Source organism: Rhynchophorus ferrugineus, unplaced genomic scaffold, assembly GCF_030347505.1.
Source record: "Rhynchophorus ferrugineus isolate W39M unplaced genomic scaffold, kcgeb_rfMv2 rfM1, whole genome shotgun sequence".
Taxonomy (NCBI): Eukaryota; Metazoa; Arthropoda; class Insecta; order Coleoptera; family Curculionidae; genus Rhynchophorus; species Rhynchophorus ferrugineus.
In genome coordinates this window covers 29,880,335-29,897,890 of record NW_027472580.1, presented here as the reverse complement: position 1 = coordinate 29,897,890, position 17,556 = coordinate 29,880,335, and the positions used below count along the sequence as shown (strand labels likewise).

Sequence of the window (17,556 nt, the reverse complement as noted above, 5' to 3'; positions counted from 1 at the left end):
TTGGAGGGAAAAAATACTATTGAAGCAAAAACTTGGCTTGATGCCGAGTTTCCGAATACTGCCCCAGAAATATCAACCATTAAGGTTTGGTATGCTAAGTTTAGATGTGGTGAAATGAGCACCGAAGACGGTGAAAGCAGTGAACGTTCAAAAGAGGGTGTTACCGACGAAAACATTAAACAAATCAACAAAATGATTTTGAATGATCCTAATTGAAATCGAATAAACACTCTAAAGATATCAACTGAACGAGTACATCATATCATTCACGAATATTTGGGTATGAGAAATCTCTGTGTAAAGTGGGAGCCACGCAAACTCACTTTTGACCAAAAACAACGACGAGTTGATGATTCGGAGTAGTGTTTGAGGATAATGAGGTGTTTGGGTTTTTGCGTCGATATGTGACAATGGATGAAACATGGTTCCATCATTTCACTCCGAAGTCCAATTGACAGTCATTCGAGTGGACTGCACCATCGTGTGCAACAACCAGCTCCAAAGCGTGGGAAAACGCAACAGTCGGCTGGCAAGGTTATGGCGTCTGTATTTTGGGATGCGCATGGAATAATTTTGATTGACTACCTTGAAAAAGGAAGGACCATCAACAGCGACTATTACATAACGTTATTGAACTGTCTGAAGGACGAAATCTCCGAAAAACGGCCGCATTTGAAGAAAAAGAAAGTGCTGCTTCACCAAGATAGTCAAACCAAGTCAGTGGAAACGATGGCAAAAGTCCATGGATTGGGCTTCGAATTGCTTCCTCATCTACCGTATTCTCCAGATCTGGCTCCCAGCAACTATTTCCTGTTCTCATATCTCAAAAAAATGCTCGCAGGGAAGAAATTTTCGTCGAATTTAACTTATGGTGCGCATGTTACAGCTTTAGGAATGTGTGAATATGTGGCTGCGACAAACCGAATGTAACAATTTCAACTTTCAAGACAAATAATCCCCTAGTATATGTATCCTGAATTGCAGGAGTTATTGGATGAAGACCCGTCACAAATGCAAAAACAATTGGTAGAAAAGTTAAACGTGAGCCAAATGATGGAAATATTGGCATTATGTGAATTAAAAAACAGACAATTTTAAAATCAAAAAATCGTCAGTGAAATGTTGTTGCAAAGGTATAAAAGGAAGTTATTTCGGCATCGAATATGAGAGACAAGAAGTTAATTTACGTTGAAAATCTCAAGCGAAAAAAGTCACGGTTATCATCTGGTGAAGCCGAACCATCAACTGCAAGGTAAACGACCATGATTATGAATTTCAGAGACGCTACGGGCAACAAATAATCAATTTGAATCCTGGGTTGATCCAAAAATGTCCACAATAAGCTCAAGCACATGATGGGGTTCGGACTATCACTTTTTCGCATCGATGGGGCACGCGCTTGCACAGTAGTATTTCGCCTATTTCAAGGATGTTAAAAATGGCGCGATAAATAATTTAGCTCAAAAGAGAAACTGTTCTTTTGGAATGACATTCATAAATTGCCTGAGAGATAGCCAAAATAATTGAAATCAAATAGCCAATACTTTGAATAAATACATTTTAAGTATCTACTGCATATAACGAATTTTCCCGAGTGCCATGAACGAGTCTATTTTTGGGTATGTGTTGTATATTCATCCAATAATTTCTGCAATTTTGCTTCTTTAATTTTGTTCGGCCTACCAGGACGTTAATACCGTCGCACCTGCTACCGCTACTATTACTTCTTCGCTTGTAAACAGACTTTTGTCACAAATGTATCTTAATCAATTACGATCCTGTTAATTATGATTATTAATTGAATAATCATCGGGTTTATTCTTTTACTTGTTTGAAGATAATCCGCAAACAAAATTCCATTTATATCCATAAAAAAAACTGATTCTAACACTTTCTTAGCACTTTTTTTTAACACATATTCTCTCCAAAGTCAAATAATATATTTTCCAAATTTACATTCTGAATTTGTATTTTTAACGGTTGCACTCGAAAGTGTATTATGTAAACTCTCTCCCAATTATTAGCTCTACTTTTGGCGATTATATTGTATTCCAACTTATTGAACACAATGAAATACTTGGGTATGTTGCGCAAGAAACAAGCAAAGTGTGAATGAAAAAACTAGTAAAATGAAAATAAAAAATCTGCACTTTATTTAAAACGAATTTAACATTTTTACAAATTGAACTTGGCAATATATTCTACGTCATTTATGACGTGCATTGACTGTTTTATTTGAACAACTATAGATAGTTGTGGTTAATAACTGGTTCTAATGTATGCCATGTGCTTTTAAATAAAAAAGAACTCAACATTTGAAAATGTTAGTTTAGAAGAAATCAGGTTTCCATTGAATCGGTGAATCTTTATTAGTTATTAGAGTTATGAAATTGATATTTATATGTCGAGGAAGCGTTTTTCCCGTTTCTGCAGTCGCGTTTGCGGTCGTTCGACCGAAATCGCACACGAAATTTGCAGAAATAGACATCGTAATTAGGTTAGATAAATATAGACTTCGAGCGTCAGGCGGCAGATTGAGATAACATCGCGCGACTAACCCCAAGTCTTCTCCGCAAGTGGGTCCCGAACCGCACGCACGAAACCGACGTCGCCATACGATCTTCCTTAATTGACTGTGAATTAGTATATGGAAACGGTTTGAGCGCATTAATAAAACCGAATCAGAAAAAATGATTTGTGACAATTAAAAACGCATTCTTAGCTACGGCTCAAAAAGGAAATGGTAAATCAGTGACGGAATTTCTCCTCGTGCATTGGCCTATTATTTTCAACGCGTACGTATCAGATTTGTTGAAACACTCAGATGTACAGACGTAGGATATTTAGAGTATTTTTTTATGCGACGTAAAAAATTAACACATTCCATTGCATTAATACACAAAAAAATGAAACATTCCTTGACTAATCTCAACCGTACAGATGTTTATAAGAACTGCGTTATTAAGAACTATGGTTATTATATTTTTTATTGCAAAGATACTTTAAAAAAATAAACTGGCTTGGTGGCGCAGTGGTAAAGGCGATAGGACGGTCCTCCTACAGTTGCGATAGACGCGGGTTCGAATCCTGCTGGCGCATAATTGTAAATTTATGTTTGTGATTGTTCTAGGCAAGAGTGTAAAATCCGACAAGGAAAATGATCCCAGTCACGCCAGTAACCAATCTGGGTAAGACCGGATGTTTTCTGGGATAATTTCTAAAGTTGGTCAATCGCCAGTCGGTAGGCTTAATGCTGAGGACCGTGGTTCGGAGCCCACGTTAAACTTTAGGTCCAGTCCAGATAAACCCATAATATATATATATATATATATATATATATATATATATATATATATATATATATATATATATATATATATATATATATATATATATATATATATATATATATTAAATTATTTAGTAAATTAATACTAATAAGCTTTTTAAATACTAATATTCTATGTTTGATATCTAGAGGTATCTTAGATGCACCCAGATACTATTGTGTTCTAATATTTATTTATACTGAGACCTTCAGATAACGGTTCAATTGGTTTATACCAAATTTCATACTAATATAATATGTTATTTATATGGTTTATATGGTTATTACCAAAGAATTGCGACTCTTAGATAATGCCCGAGCAGGACACAAGCTCAACAGAATCAAACCATCTGATCTTATAGTGTAGTGACATATAGGGTATGATGTATTTAACAGAAAACAGAGCAGTGTTAATTAATACATGAACATTATTACTTAGAGGCTAAGTAAGAACCCATGGGTTCTCTTAGAAATATGTATCAAGTAATTGTAAAAGCATCATATTGGAGATTAACTGACATATCATCAAAAAAAATATCATGTTTAGTGATAGAAAACTAACATTTTCGGTCTAGGGGTCGATGTTATGATATAGGGTAATAAGCCTACAAGCTCCTATCCATCCTATCCATTTTCATTATTTCAAATTATCAGTCGACATAAATAGTGATAATGTTACGTTTTTATTTGTTTCTTGTTGACTGACTGGATTATCGTTAAAATGATACTCATCCATACCATATCAAAATATGATTATACGTAACCATAAAATCTGTAAACGTACGTAATCTAATGAAATCTAATGAAATCATCGTATCTCTGATAATGAAAAATATATTAAGTTAAAATTAAGCTCCGATTGTAACAATTGCTACTTTGTTTAACGATGGAACGTTGCATGATATCATGTTAACTGTTGTATTGAAGAAATTTAACATCGCAATTTGTTATTAACTTATTTTCGACCCTGTGATAGATTTTTATTTGACTTATATAAAAAATATAAAGGTAAAAACCCGAACTAAAATCCCTGCAGTTTTTTTTCATTTATTATCATAGGAGATATAGGAAATTGTAACTGTTATGTTAACAATTGAATAAGCTATTTTTTACTACCCGTAACTGGTGTAGAAATTAGAGTGAACTTAAGAACTTTCAGAATTTGGAGAGCAACGTTATAGATTATTATATATTGTCCATGTAGATGGGAAGTTATTCTGAAAAATGTAACCATTTTAAGACCATTTACAGAACATTTATTATTATTATTATTTACTCAAACATACTATTTTTATTAACATTTACACTATTTAAGCTCTACTGATCGTTAAAGGGTATATAATGAACATTATTTCATAGATATATACATTAAATGTCATTGTTACCAGTATATTGAAAACAATAAACAATTTTATTTCTTGTTAAAAGCTGGCTTGTTTGGGGCAATGGTCCTCCTACTGTCGCGATAGTCGCCGGTTTAATAATAAACGAGAGTGTAAAATCGGGTAAGACCGGGGGTCTTCTGGGATTATCTCCAATGGGTGGGTCACTCGCCAGTCGGTAGGCTTAATACCGAGGACCATGGTTCAGAACTCATGTTAAACAGTTGTGGCAAAAAGGCGACAAACAAATTCTTAGTAATCAGTGTTTGATCAATAATGTTTGTTAATAAAGAATGAGAAATGTAACCAGAAGAAGTAATATTTTATACTGAAAATCGCAATACACGATCTCTAATTTAATTCAAGTTTGTGTCTTGTAACAAAGTTTAATTTACTGTAAACAATATACATCCAATCTAATTAATAAAATTATTTTAAATAACATTTGGTACTACAACCAAGGCTTTGCAAATATAAGCCGAGATCTTTGCAAATAATAGTTTACTAAGATTGAAAGTAAGATATTAAATGATTGCATGTATTCAGATCGCTTTTTATTTATATTGAGAAGAATTGGTACATAATAATATTAATCAAAATATTTTCGATCATTTACTACTACCTTTTCTCATCACTTTGGCTACATAGATTCACCGCATCCAAAGAACGATGTTGAATTGATAGCAAACTACAACGATCTACTTTTGGATCTTTTAATACATGACACTTTTTAAGCGGTATGCTAGCCAAGCCATGCTGCATTGATCTGAACAAATAATTATCAGAATATATGTCTGTTAAGTACTTCCCGTACGAGCTTCAGTGAATTCTTTACAATTAGTGCAACATGTGACGAACGTTGTCATTCAAGGCAATGTTTCTGTTACTCGTAATTGCTGATCTTTTTTGCAACAATACCAACAATTTGTCGTTTAACTTGTTCAATTGATATCGGTACACATCTTCAGTAACAGTTTTATATGGTTTATTACTTTGTAATACACTATATCTTAATGATCCCATCATGTATGATGTAGAGCAGTCGATGTAGATGACTTTTCTGAACTAACTCATGACTCTTTGTATTTGGTATTCACCTATTAGAAACATTTTTCATTGCTAGATACACTTTTATTTTCTGGCAAGCAATGAAACCTCAATGTTGAGACACTTCAAAATGGTATTTTCTCATTTAAGCCATTTCTATTCAATAACTTAATCATTGTAAAAAGAAAAATGTTATTTTGTGCGGAGAACTATCAAAATCATCGAATTTAACAGTTGTTGTGTTGACATATGTCGCTGATGAAAATACATTCAAGCACCTAGCATTTTAAATAACATTATTCAAGTTACTGACATTAAGAATAAAACGAACATAAGAGTAACCGCAGAAATATTATTCTAACACGATTGAAGCGACGTAAAATAAAATGTCAACGGTCATTATTTTATTAATAGATACATCACTGTCAATCTACTAATACTACTCTTGAGTTGATAATCAATAAAAAGCATTTTGTTAAACAGCCGAAGGAGTTGTTCGACAAGTCATCAAAAAATACAATGCTAATCAGCTTAAGACCTGATATAAATCCTATAAAAACGGCATAATCTTGTATAAATTGAAAATGAATTAAAATTATCCGATTTGATGAGATTGATATGAGTTTTGTAATGTTTAAAAATATTGCTAAAGAATGGGTTGTGTCCCATTAGTTGCAGTTAGAAACTATAAATTATTGTATAAACGAATATATAATTATAGCTATAAATATTATTACCGAGAGGGCAACACTCTACGCTCTCAACTCTTTCACAAAGGAAAACAACATCATCCCTGACGAACAATTCGGTTTTCGCGCTCATCATTCATCCATCAGTTAACCTGTCTGGCTGCGCACATCCATCGCGCTCTTGGCCAACGTAAAAAGCTTGGAGAAGTCTCTCTGGACCTAACCAAAGCTTTCGAGAAGGTCTAGCACGACGGTTTGATCGCAAAATGCGTGCGGTTAGGCCTCCCAGAAGACCTAACTGCTGTCAACAAGTCCTATCTATCGGACATTCCAAGATCTTTCCATGATCAGAAGATTACTCTCCAGTCGAAAACAAATCGAACAAAATCCGTATTTTTACACTTTATTGTGGGAAATAAAAATAATAGGTTAGGCTTGTGCAGCAATATTAGCTAAGGAGCACACATACTGATAAAGAATAGAAACAAATATATTTATGGTGAGAATACTATTGAGTACTATTTTTGCATTTCAACTTTAATTCTACCACTACAATAAAGGTACATTTCATTAATATACATAAATATTGTTTTAAAAACAGATTATCACACCAGAGTAAATGTATGTAATACAAATCAGGAAAATTGATACAATTTTTAAAAAAAATTTTTATTACTCTTCGTGAGTCCACAATCTGCCCTATTGGCAATAAGTATTTCACTGACAGACATTTTATTGTAAATCAAGGCGATGAACATACCGAATTGAATCCCATATATTCAGGAGTTCCGCAAGGTAGTGTACTGGGTCCAGTACTGTATCTTCTGTATACGGCTGATCTGCCCACCACAAAAATAACTACTGTGGCAACATATGCAGACGATACAGCATTCTTAGCATCCCATGAAGATCTAGTCACAGCATCAATAAACCTACAAACCCACCTGGAGCAAATACAATTATGGTTGAAGACATGGCGCATTAAAGCCAATGAAACAAAATCCACGCATATAACGTTTACCCTGCGTTGAAGAACATGTCCACCAGTGAATATCAATCATCGTCAACTCCCCCAAGCAGAGCATGTTAAATATCTTGGTATGCATTTAGATCGACGCCTAACCTGGAAGAAACACATACTCTCTAGACGGAAACAACTGGGACTAAAATTATATCAAATGTATTGGCTCATCGGGCGCAAATCCAAGTTATCATTAGATAACAAGGTATTGCTGTATGAGTCTATACTCAAGCCCATTTGGACATATGGAATCCAACTATGGGGTACCGCTAGCAAATCTAATATATCCATCATTCAACGGTTCCAAAATAAGGTGTTGTGTGCCATTGTTGATGCTCCGTACTATATTTCAAATAAAGTGATACAACACGATATTCCTCTAGAACCTATAACGAGTGTAACTCATCGTGTTTGTGTGAAGTACTTCGAAAGAGTGTCAGTGCATCCCAATGTACTCGCTAATCAGCTAAATCTGCGACGTGATAGTGAAGTGCGTAGACTAAAACGTTTAACACCACTTTAGAATAAGCTTTAGAATTGATGCAAATGAAAATAAGAAACATTTTGACGTGAAAAAGTAAAAAGTAAAGAAAAGTTTTTTTTATTATAATTTAGGAGACTTTTTTTTACCAGCGCTAGGGTTTATCTGGACTACACCTACAGTTTAACGTGGTCTCCGAACCACGGTCTTCGGCATTAAGCCTACAGACGGGTGAGTAAGCAACTTGGAGATCATTCTAGAAAATATCCGGTCTTACCCAGTCTGGTTTCTGGCGTAACTCGAATCATTTTTCCTTGTCAGATTTTGCAGTCTTGCCTTAAAGGCAATCACCATTATAAAAAAATCACGAACACGGGAACAGTGGGAAAACCGTCCTATCGTCTAGATATATTTCATCATGTTATCGCTATTAATTAAGCAACGATTAAAAAGTTGTTTTGAACAATATATATTATCTACAATAAATACCAAAACTGGATTTCCACATATCCACGATATCGCTGCTGAAAACAAACGCAATCGAATTATTTTTTAAAGTTGTGATTACTCATGTGCAAAAACGACTGTGACAAGTTTTATAAATGGTTGGAAGCCAGCACTAACTCTAAGGTAGTTGGTGTTAAATGTTTAATGAAAGGGGTTTGTTCATCATGAGCTTCTCGAATCTGACCAAACCGTTAATTCAACACACTATTGTCTACAACTAGTGCGTCTAAAAGAGGCTTAAAAAGACCACAATGTATTAATCTGAAAAGCGTTGCCCTATTTTACCACAACCCTACACCACACACATCGTTATTGACTCGGTGAGGTTTAAGAGAGTTTGGCTGGTAAGTTTTAATGCATCCACAATGCCTCCCCCAGACCTTGCCCCGTCCGTCTGCAAAATTCCTTTAATGGTAGAAATCTAACTTCAAAGGCGGCTCATCAGATTCGATTCAGTTTTTCATTTAGAAAACTCCAAAATTCGTCAGTAACAGAATCACGATTTTACCAAAAAGTCGGTAAAAGGTCATGGACCAAAACGAGAAATTTGAAAAAAAATGAAATTTAAGAAACATTAGGAAAGTTTAACTCCATTACATTATTTTGTAGTTTAGTGTTACACAAAAGTTAAATATATGTATTAGTGTTAAAAATAGAGGACTAGTACTGTAGGCATACTAATAGGCAGGAACTTTATTTTAAAGATTTAAGATAAATAAGTGACTTACCCAAAAGGAACCGAAAACGCATCTTCACTCAAACAATGACTTAACAACGCGCGAACGTATCGACCTAACACAACGCCACTGTTTCATTTCTCACGCCAAACAACTTTACGCAAATTCACTATTTGCACATGAAATTTGTTGACCTTGTTCCAAAATCGATAGAATAGTAATAAGTCAGTGGTAAATGTACTGCGAATCAATTTATTTTTCTATCTGCTTTCTATGTTATACGTGAAAATGGTGGCGTTGCGCAACGGTGAACCTATAACTAGCAGTTGAATAATGTCCATGTAACCGATAGGTCAAAGGCGATCGAATTCATCTCGTTCATACTTTTACTTTTTTCGATTGTTTTTAGCACATTTGGGTTTCGGTTATGCACGGTGCAATTATCCGCTTAAAATATTAAAAAATACTTGACGTTTTTAACAAAGATAGTTTGATTTTTAAGCGAATCTAAAAAAATGTTTTATGCACCTAAAGTAAGGTCAACTTCAGAAGAGTACAGTTTGAATGTGACAGTGAAACTTTTTAAAATCAGATATACAGTTCTCTTACTAGGTAGTAATAAATATCTGATATGATATATTTGACTGATATCTGATAAAATTATCATTAATTAATGTAACAATTTTTTGGTAAACTTTACTTTACTTAAACTAATGTCGGCCATTAAATCTGCCGACTGGTGACTAAACTCCTTAGAGAGCATCCCAGAAGACATCCTTAGAAATTTAACCCTGTCTAATTACTGACTGATTCCAAAATAAGTTAAGATTTAATATAAGTCGAAGAAAGTTTATATGATCTGAAAATATAGAATATAGATACGAGGAAATAAAATATGTTTAAAAAAATGAACCCCTAAAAAGGAACACACTAAAAGGTAAAAACTAATCAAACTTTATATTTTATGATTTTTAATACAAAAAAATGTTTTAAAATAAAATGTGTACATAATAGTTATTCTAATAGCTAAATATAAATAAACAAAAACCTTATTTAACCTATCTACTACACTTATTTTATAATTTACCATATACACACAATTTAGCTTAATACATATCTAATACAATATCATTTTAACTACTACCAACTGATCAGTTTGAAGTCGGTAAGAGCAATAAATTAAATTTGTTTTGTTCGTAATTTGATTTTGTGTATATGACACTAAATTATATTATTATTTTTGTAATGTTTGGGCTCGGTTATTTTTTTAGTAGTAAGTAGGTTCAATTTTTTTTAATATTTAATTTTTCTCTTTTTGGTGTTAGATAATTACTCAATAAATTACGCGGTTATTTTATTAAGTATTACAATTGGTCGGTCAAGTAAAGGTATGAGGAAAAATAGGAGTAAAGAAACAATGATTGGATATAAAAAACGATTAAAGGTGATTTGACAAATGTTGTAAGCAACTAGAACAACTACAAAAGGTCATTGATCCCGTCGGGGATCGAATCCGCGACCTCCGTGTGTGAGCTGAACCCTTTAACCACTAAACCATAGAGGCAGTTGTCTGCAATATTTCTACCGCTTCCCATATGATATGGTTAATGTTTAATAAGCAAGATACAACTCCTAACCTAGTTGTACCTTCCGTCACATCAGCGCAGCAATAACATACACAAAAAATAAAAAAATATGTGAAAACTTTATATGTGCTTTGAAATATGATGGTTTCCATCGATTTCTCCGGATTCCACCATCAGATCCTGTCCAATGGGACCACCTCGGAAGTGCACTCTTTCGAATAAAAAAAAATTTGAAAATCGGTTCACAATTGACGGAGAAATCGGCGAACATACATAAAAAATATAAGAACATAGAACCTCCTCTTTATTTGAAGTCTGTTAAAAATAGCAAAATCATCAATGTTGTTTTTACTAAAAAAATGTCATTATCACTGTCATCAAAAGTTTTGGTGTCAGGAAAGATCGAACGTTGTCAAATATTTACTACAGTACTCGTACATTTTGTGGCTAGATATATTGAAAATTACCGGCCACTATTAGAATATATAATTTATTCAACATTGAAGATTATTTGTCGGTATTGATGATTTAATGCTTTACAGTGATTTATATTTTATAGAAATGTAGGTTTTTTTGATAACTATATTAGTTCGATAGCATGAAAATCAAGTAAAAATTAATAACATATATGTCTAATATGATATAACTATGTGTTAACTGCAATTTCGAATTATATTCTAATTGCGATCGAGTAAATTTCACTTAGGTTGTGGAAGTCAATCAAATGTTCGACGAGATAACTCACGTGCTAATCGTACTTATGCCAGAGGAATGATAATAGTCGTATTGATACGTCACAATTTCGTTCGAGAGTCACTGGAAATTAAATTGATAGGCTTAGAATGCAACGAGTCCCTGCATATCAAACAAGACGACGGGTAGGGTACAATGAAATTGAGTGATTCCGCAGACGCAGTGTTCCTGTCATCCAGGAACGACTCGGTAAATATGATGCCAGATATGAAGTGGCTATTGTTATTGTCAGAGAAAATTTGTAAGATAGATGTAGATTATATGAAGTTCACCTGGTCACCTAGTCAAGAACAAATTTACAGTTACGTCATATTGTCGAAGTAGTAATGTACCGTCGCTTTGATCACTACGTTAGACCTGTGATACAATAATTTACTAACAATCAATTTACTGAGATATAAATTACTGATCCTTGGAATGTGTGTATAACTTTCCACCATTTTTATAAATTCTTACCATATGTAACAAAATATAAATATTTTCTTAATTTCTCGGTTTGTTATTCGGTATTTGTAAATCTTTTGAAACATTATTTCAGTAATGATACGGCCACAAATATTGAATACCTTTTAAATATATCGATATTTTTTAAACATTTTAAAAAGTAACCTTTAAAATTCAGTAATCAAACATTGTGAAATATTGATATTTTTGGCATCTACACTTTACAGCATATATTGAACAAGAATATGCGTTTTCATGATTGCTGAATTGAAGTGGCATAAAAACTGAAGTTTAATGACCATGCAAAGCGTATAAATTTTATTGAATTTATTGAATATAAATAAATGGATGCTGATTAAACTCTGAAACCGTTTTCACATTGATGGCGTCAAGTTTGAGGCTTAAAGAACCAATATATGATTGTCAAAAGACTGTGTTTCATTCGGATATTGGACCGGAGGTATCACTGTACTTTACTTCTTCGAAAAGTAAATTAGTTGATATCACAACATGATAGCTCTTACTATCTAAGACATTTAATACAGCAAATGTCGCAAAAGCAAAGCAAATTAGAGGCTATTTGATTAAGGATACCACGTTTCAACACAGAAACGCACATTCTCATAAACTGTTTGTTTTATTTTTTCAACAGAAATGTAATTTATGTTATCCTTATTCTGTAAACTCAACAAACAACACATAAAAACAAGGACATCACTTTAAGTTGATTGAAGGGATTAAAACCACATGGTTTAAAGGGTATTCCAGAAATAAAAATTGAAAAAAATCATAGCAGCATTTTAGTATACATTCCGTAAAGCCATTTAGTAAAACTCTCCCTAAAATAATCAAAACTTATAATCTGATTGTAAAAGAAATATTGGACCCTAAAATACCCTAGGCAATTTACATTAATTTACGTACATCTTAAAATTTTTTCAGACAAAAATATAAACAATTAATAGCAATATATATTCACTGATTTAAATATAGACATGACAAATAGACCTAAAATTCGGACAGATCAGTTGATTCTAAAAGGAGCGCCTCTCCAAAATGGGAAAAGTGAAAACATCAACTAAAATTGAATATATAATAGTGAGATGGGTTAGAGAGTAAATAAACGATTCACTCATCAATTAGACATCCGTGATTCACTCTGGATCTGAGGCATGTTTACGCTACGCCTCCTACGATAGCCGCAAATGCTTTAATTGGTGTAATTTCGAAGAAATCGTCGCCATTACCCAACCATATTATTAAGAACATTCAAATTTACCTCATTGGATATAAATTTAATGGTAATTTCGCATAATAGCTATTTTTAATTGTCGTAAACATTATATAAATTGTTATATGGTACCCATGACGTAAACTAATATCATTAATCATCTATAAATACCCTATATTGGTAATAATTAACGATATTTATTAATTAATAACCTTTGCTGTTTTTACTTCAGAGTATGATGAGAAGTTACTTGAGAAATAATTTTATTTATACAATATATTGCTCCTCTACCAAGTTATAAAAGTTTCTTTAAATCTCTGATAATGTTAACACGTTACATTGGTTGTTAGATTTCACCTTTTTATATAATGCAAATTGAATAGATGAAGCTCTAGGGTGATCTTGGACCTTGACACTATTCAAACTGTAAAATCCTAGCCGCTTGGTATCATTTTGATACTCCTCTGGTCAATTTCCTGTTATGAGGAATAAAAAAGATTTGAACACTTTATAGAACACTAATAATAGAATGTCATCTGGCTGCGGTCTTTAATTACTGGTAGCTGCAAACAGCAAATAGCAACAACGCCTTAAAAAGCAAAAATGTTATAAAAGCAAAAATTGATTATGCTGTGAATTAAAAAAAAAGACAAAAATAATGTTAATATTAGAGGAATAATTTTTCAATGCTGGTACTCAATCTAAGAATGAACCTGATAAATTTAGACTACAGATCTCTAAAATGCAAAACTCAGAATTTGATGAGAAGTAGATTCACAATTTGGATATACCTATAATTTATACTACGTAAGGTATTATAATGTTATTTATCCCGGAGATATATGTTTAATTATTTAATAATAATTAATTTACCAATACATTTTAGTCATATTTTTTGTATATAGTACAGTCTAAAAGTAGTATAAGTAGTAGTATAAGTATAGTAGTATAAATAATTTGGATGTAACTGTGCCTACCTAACATTTTAATACATCAATTTTAATGTGAAACTCAAATAAAAAGTGAAAAATTATTATTCAGTTGAAAGCAGTTTTATCAATTAACGAGAGAAAAATAGTTGATTCACATAATGCGGCATTTCTGAAGCTATATTAAAATAGAAACAAAAATGTATTAAAACCACTGTACTCGGGTTTTATTAATTTCTTTTGGTGTAAGTTCTCGAAGTGGCAATCATGAAGACATAAAACACGTCCTAGATCAGATTACATATCCTTCAAGTGTCTAATACATCTATATTTAAAATAAGCAGCTGTAATATTGCAGCTCTAGTGGCTTACACATATATATATATATATATATATACATATATAGTGATTGAAGGTATAAAATATATTTAAGATATGTTTATGTCATTAACATTGCATCGAAAATAATTGACGCATATTATTATACGCGTCAATCATTTATACACAATTATTTTAAACCCTTTACATAAGACTGGAGGCCAGAAGGTGTTCGATACTTGAGTTTCATATAAATTAACAGTGAAAAATTGAATGGATGAAATTTCCATTTATGAATCGGTGGTGAAAAGTAACGAAACGAAATCGATCCATTTTAGCAACAATAATAATGTACAAAACAGAAGGCTGAACATATTTGATGGGATTGGAAGTTTTAACGTATCCACCGTATAAGTTTGATTTTGTCCCGTCTGATGAACTGAACATTTATTTCGATTTCTGTAAAAGTATTTTAATGGTGTAAAGCAAAAAGGCATACAAAATTGCTTGCTTCAGTTTTTCAATAAAAAAACTGAGAAGTTTTACAATTAGTTTTACTAGCAAAGTTTAGTTTTATCTTTGTCCTAATATTCATGCAATATTTTTTGTTTGTTGGTGACTTTATCACGTTAATATATATCAAATCATGAGAATTATACATATATTAATATACCAATCAGTTTAAAAATACTATATAAAACACTATTGGAAGCATATAATTAAAAAAAACTAGAACAATTTGAATTCTAGTTTTTTGTTTCCAGTTTTGAATCACTAAAGATCAATAAAATAAGTAAAGATTAATCAAGTGCCAAAGAGTACTCTTAGATAAATTAACAACAAAAATAAATTTATTATAATTCCAACGCATTTATCTTTATAAATCAATGTAAGAATATGGACCAAATGTAAACATATCCAAATGATAAAACATATTGTTTTTAAAATATAAAGAACACAATTTCGTATTTATACACATGTGAAATATTCATTCCAGATTATTGTACAATGCAAAAAACACTATATAAAAATGGAGTTATAAGAGGCGGATGATGAATAGTGATGACCTGTAATATGTTGGAATTTATGTGTTTATTTTACTAAAAACAAGTACGTTGTAATATTTGGCGAAATATCTGTCTGCCAGTTTTGGAATATGAGTCAGAAATAAATTCCGGAAAAATATGCAGAAGATATTCTGTCTAAACAGAAAACCGTTCTAGCTATGTTACTATAGAAAACATAAAAAAATAACGCATTGAGCTCCAAATAGGACCCTAAGAAAAAATATTCGATTCAAATAAAAATCTCAAAGGAAAGAAATGTCTACAAATATCCGCTAAACTGGCAGACAGAAAACAATAATTATAAAGATACTAATAATTCAAGAAATTGTCCACAGAGCAAGAGCAAATAGAGAAAAAGTATCGAGAGAAAAACAAAATAGTTCATTATTAGTTGATTAATATTATTTTAGTCACATTGGTTATAATTTTAATAATTTTATTTCATTTTATGCATTTTCAGCGCAGGAACTTTTAGTGATAATGTAATAGAAATGGTCAGAAAGTCAATATTTCTATATATTGGTGAATATCGTAAACTTAGTACATTAAATACTGTATTTTAGTTTTCCAGTGGATTTGTAGATTGTTGTATATAATATGAACTTACTTACTAAAACCATATCAAAATTATTTTATTGATAAAATTTTATTAGAATTCGTAAGTATTATTAGTGTAATTATCACCATTACGATAAATTGTATGATATAACAATATACAAATCATATGGATATTTACACGAATTCCATTATTTAAATAGTTTCATCACTGTACATAAACAATCAAACAAGGTAGGATGCTCATTCTTTCGCAAACTAAATAACTGCTTTTCTAACCGAGAACCTTGAGAGCTACACATTAACATTTTTCCTATATGCAATAATGGTTACATGTGATAGAAAATGAAGGACCCTGTTTAGTGTTCCCAGTAATATTTATTGTTATACGGCATCGACTGCGATTATATGCTACTGAACAACAATGAACTTTATCTGAGTAGTAGTTTTTCCATCACTTTAAAATATATAGTATAATATTATACTCTAATTATCATCTGATCTAAATAATAATAAAGTAAAAATGAAAATATTATATTTCTTTAAACAAAGACTATTAACTTTTAGGGTAAATGATTTAGGTGGCTCGGTCAATGGAGGTAAAACGAAATGAAACAGTGGTGTTTACATTATGTGACCGTTATTTATGGCAATATAAAAAAAATGTGAAAAATACAATTAGATAAAACGGATGGCAGCGGTGTTTACATTATGTGACCATTATTTATTGGCAATATAAAAAAAATGTGAAAAATATAATTAGATAAAACGGATGGCAGCGGTGTTACCTGGAGACGAGGCTTGGGCAGTTGATGGTGGCACGTCTAAACCAAAAGATGGTTGAGCACTGACTGAATCGAAATACCCTTCAATAACATCCCAGATAAACGTCTTGGGGTTGCCGCCAGCTATTGGTTATCGGGTTCTAGTTGGCGCTGCTGGCACCCCGCCCGTGTTCAACATCTGGGATTATATTTTGTAGACAGTTATTCCACGATGTAAAATTGGACATGCCTCAAGGTCGCTGCAATACTCCCCTGCCAGAATTTTACATACAAACAAAAATGCAAAAATGTATGAAAAAATATCAAATACAAAAAAAATTATATACCAAACAAAATGTGCTGCATTTAAAAGGGCTTTGAAAAATATGATAAATCGAAACGGTTGTGGTTGGTACTGCTGTTGATATCTTCCGGTCCTACAGATACCGTTGCTTTGGCACTTGAATGTGGTCCATCGACGACGTTGAGAACAAGCTATTTTTCGGACAAGGCTCCTGTAATCGACGCTGTGGGGGGATGGATTGTTCGACGACGTGGTAGCTTATTTTCTTCGACAACGAGACATTGGCAATTCTGGTACCTCGGCGAAGACATGACGAGTCTACGGTGACTGAAATCGGTACCTAGCTTCTGGAGCTGCTCTGTGACTAATCCGTAGTCACATACGTTACGGTTATTCAGAAAAAATAAATAACGACGGTATCCGACCGAAGCTGCCCAAAGCCTTTCAAATCAAAATGTCTGCCATTATGACAG

General features: G+C 32.4%; 1 protein-coding gene across 3 annotated transcripts in view; it reads right to left on the bottom strand.

The window, feature by feature from the left end:
• form3 (FH2 domain-containing protein formin 3) overlaps positions 1-17,556 on the bottom strand; it is an 89,924-nt gene that overhangs the window by 42,770 nt on the left and 29,598 nt on the right. Inside the window, exon 1 of one of the 3 annotated variants that reach the window (XM_076419278.1) lies at positions 9,184-9,297. The exons of the other annotated variants lie outside the window; for them this stretch is intronic. The gene's annotated coding sequence lies outside the window, so the exon portion shown is untranslated. Of the gene's footprint in view, positions 1-9,183; positions 9,298-17,556 lie in introns of those variants that run through there. 3 annotated transcript variants of the gene reach the window in all.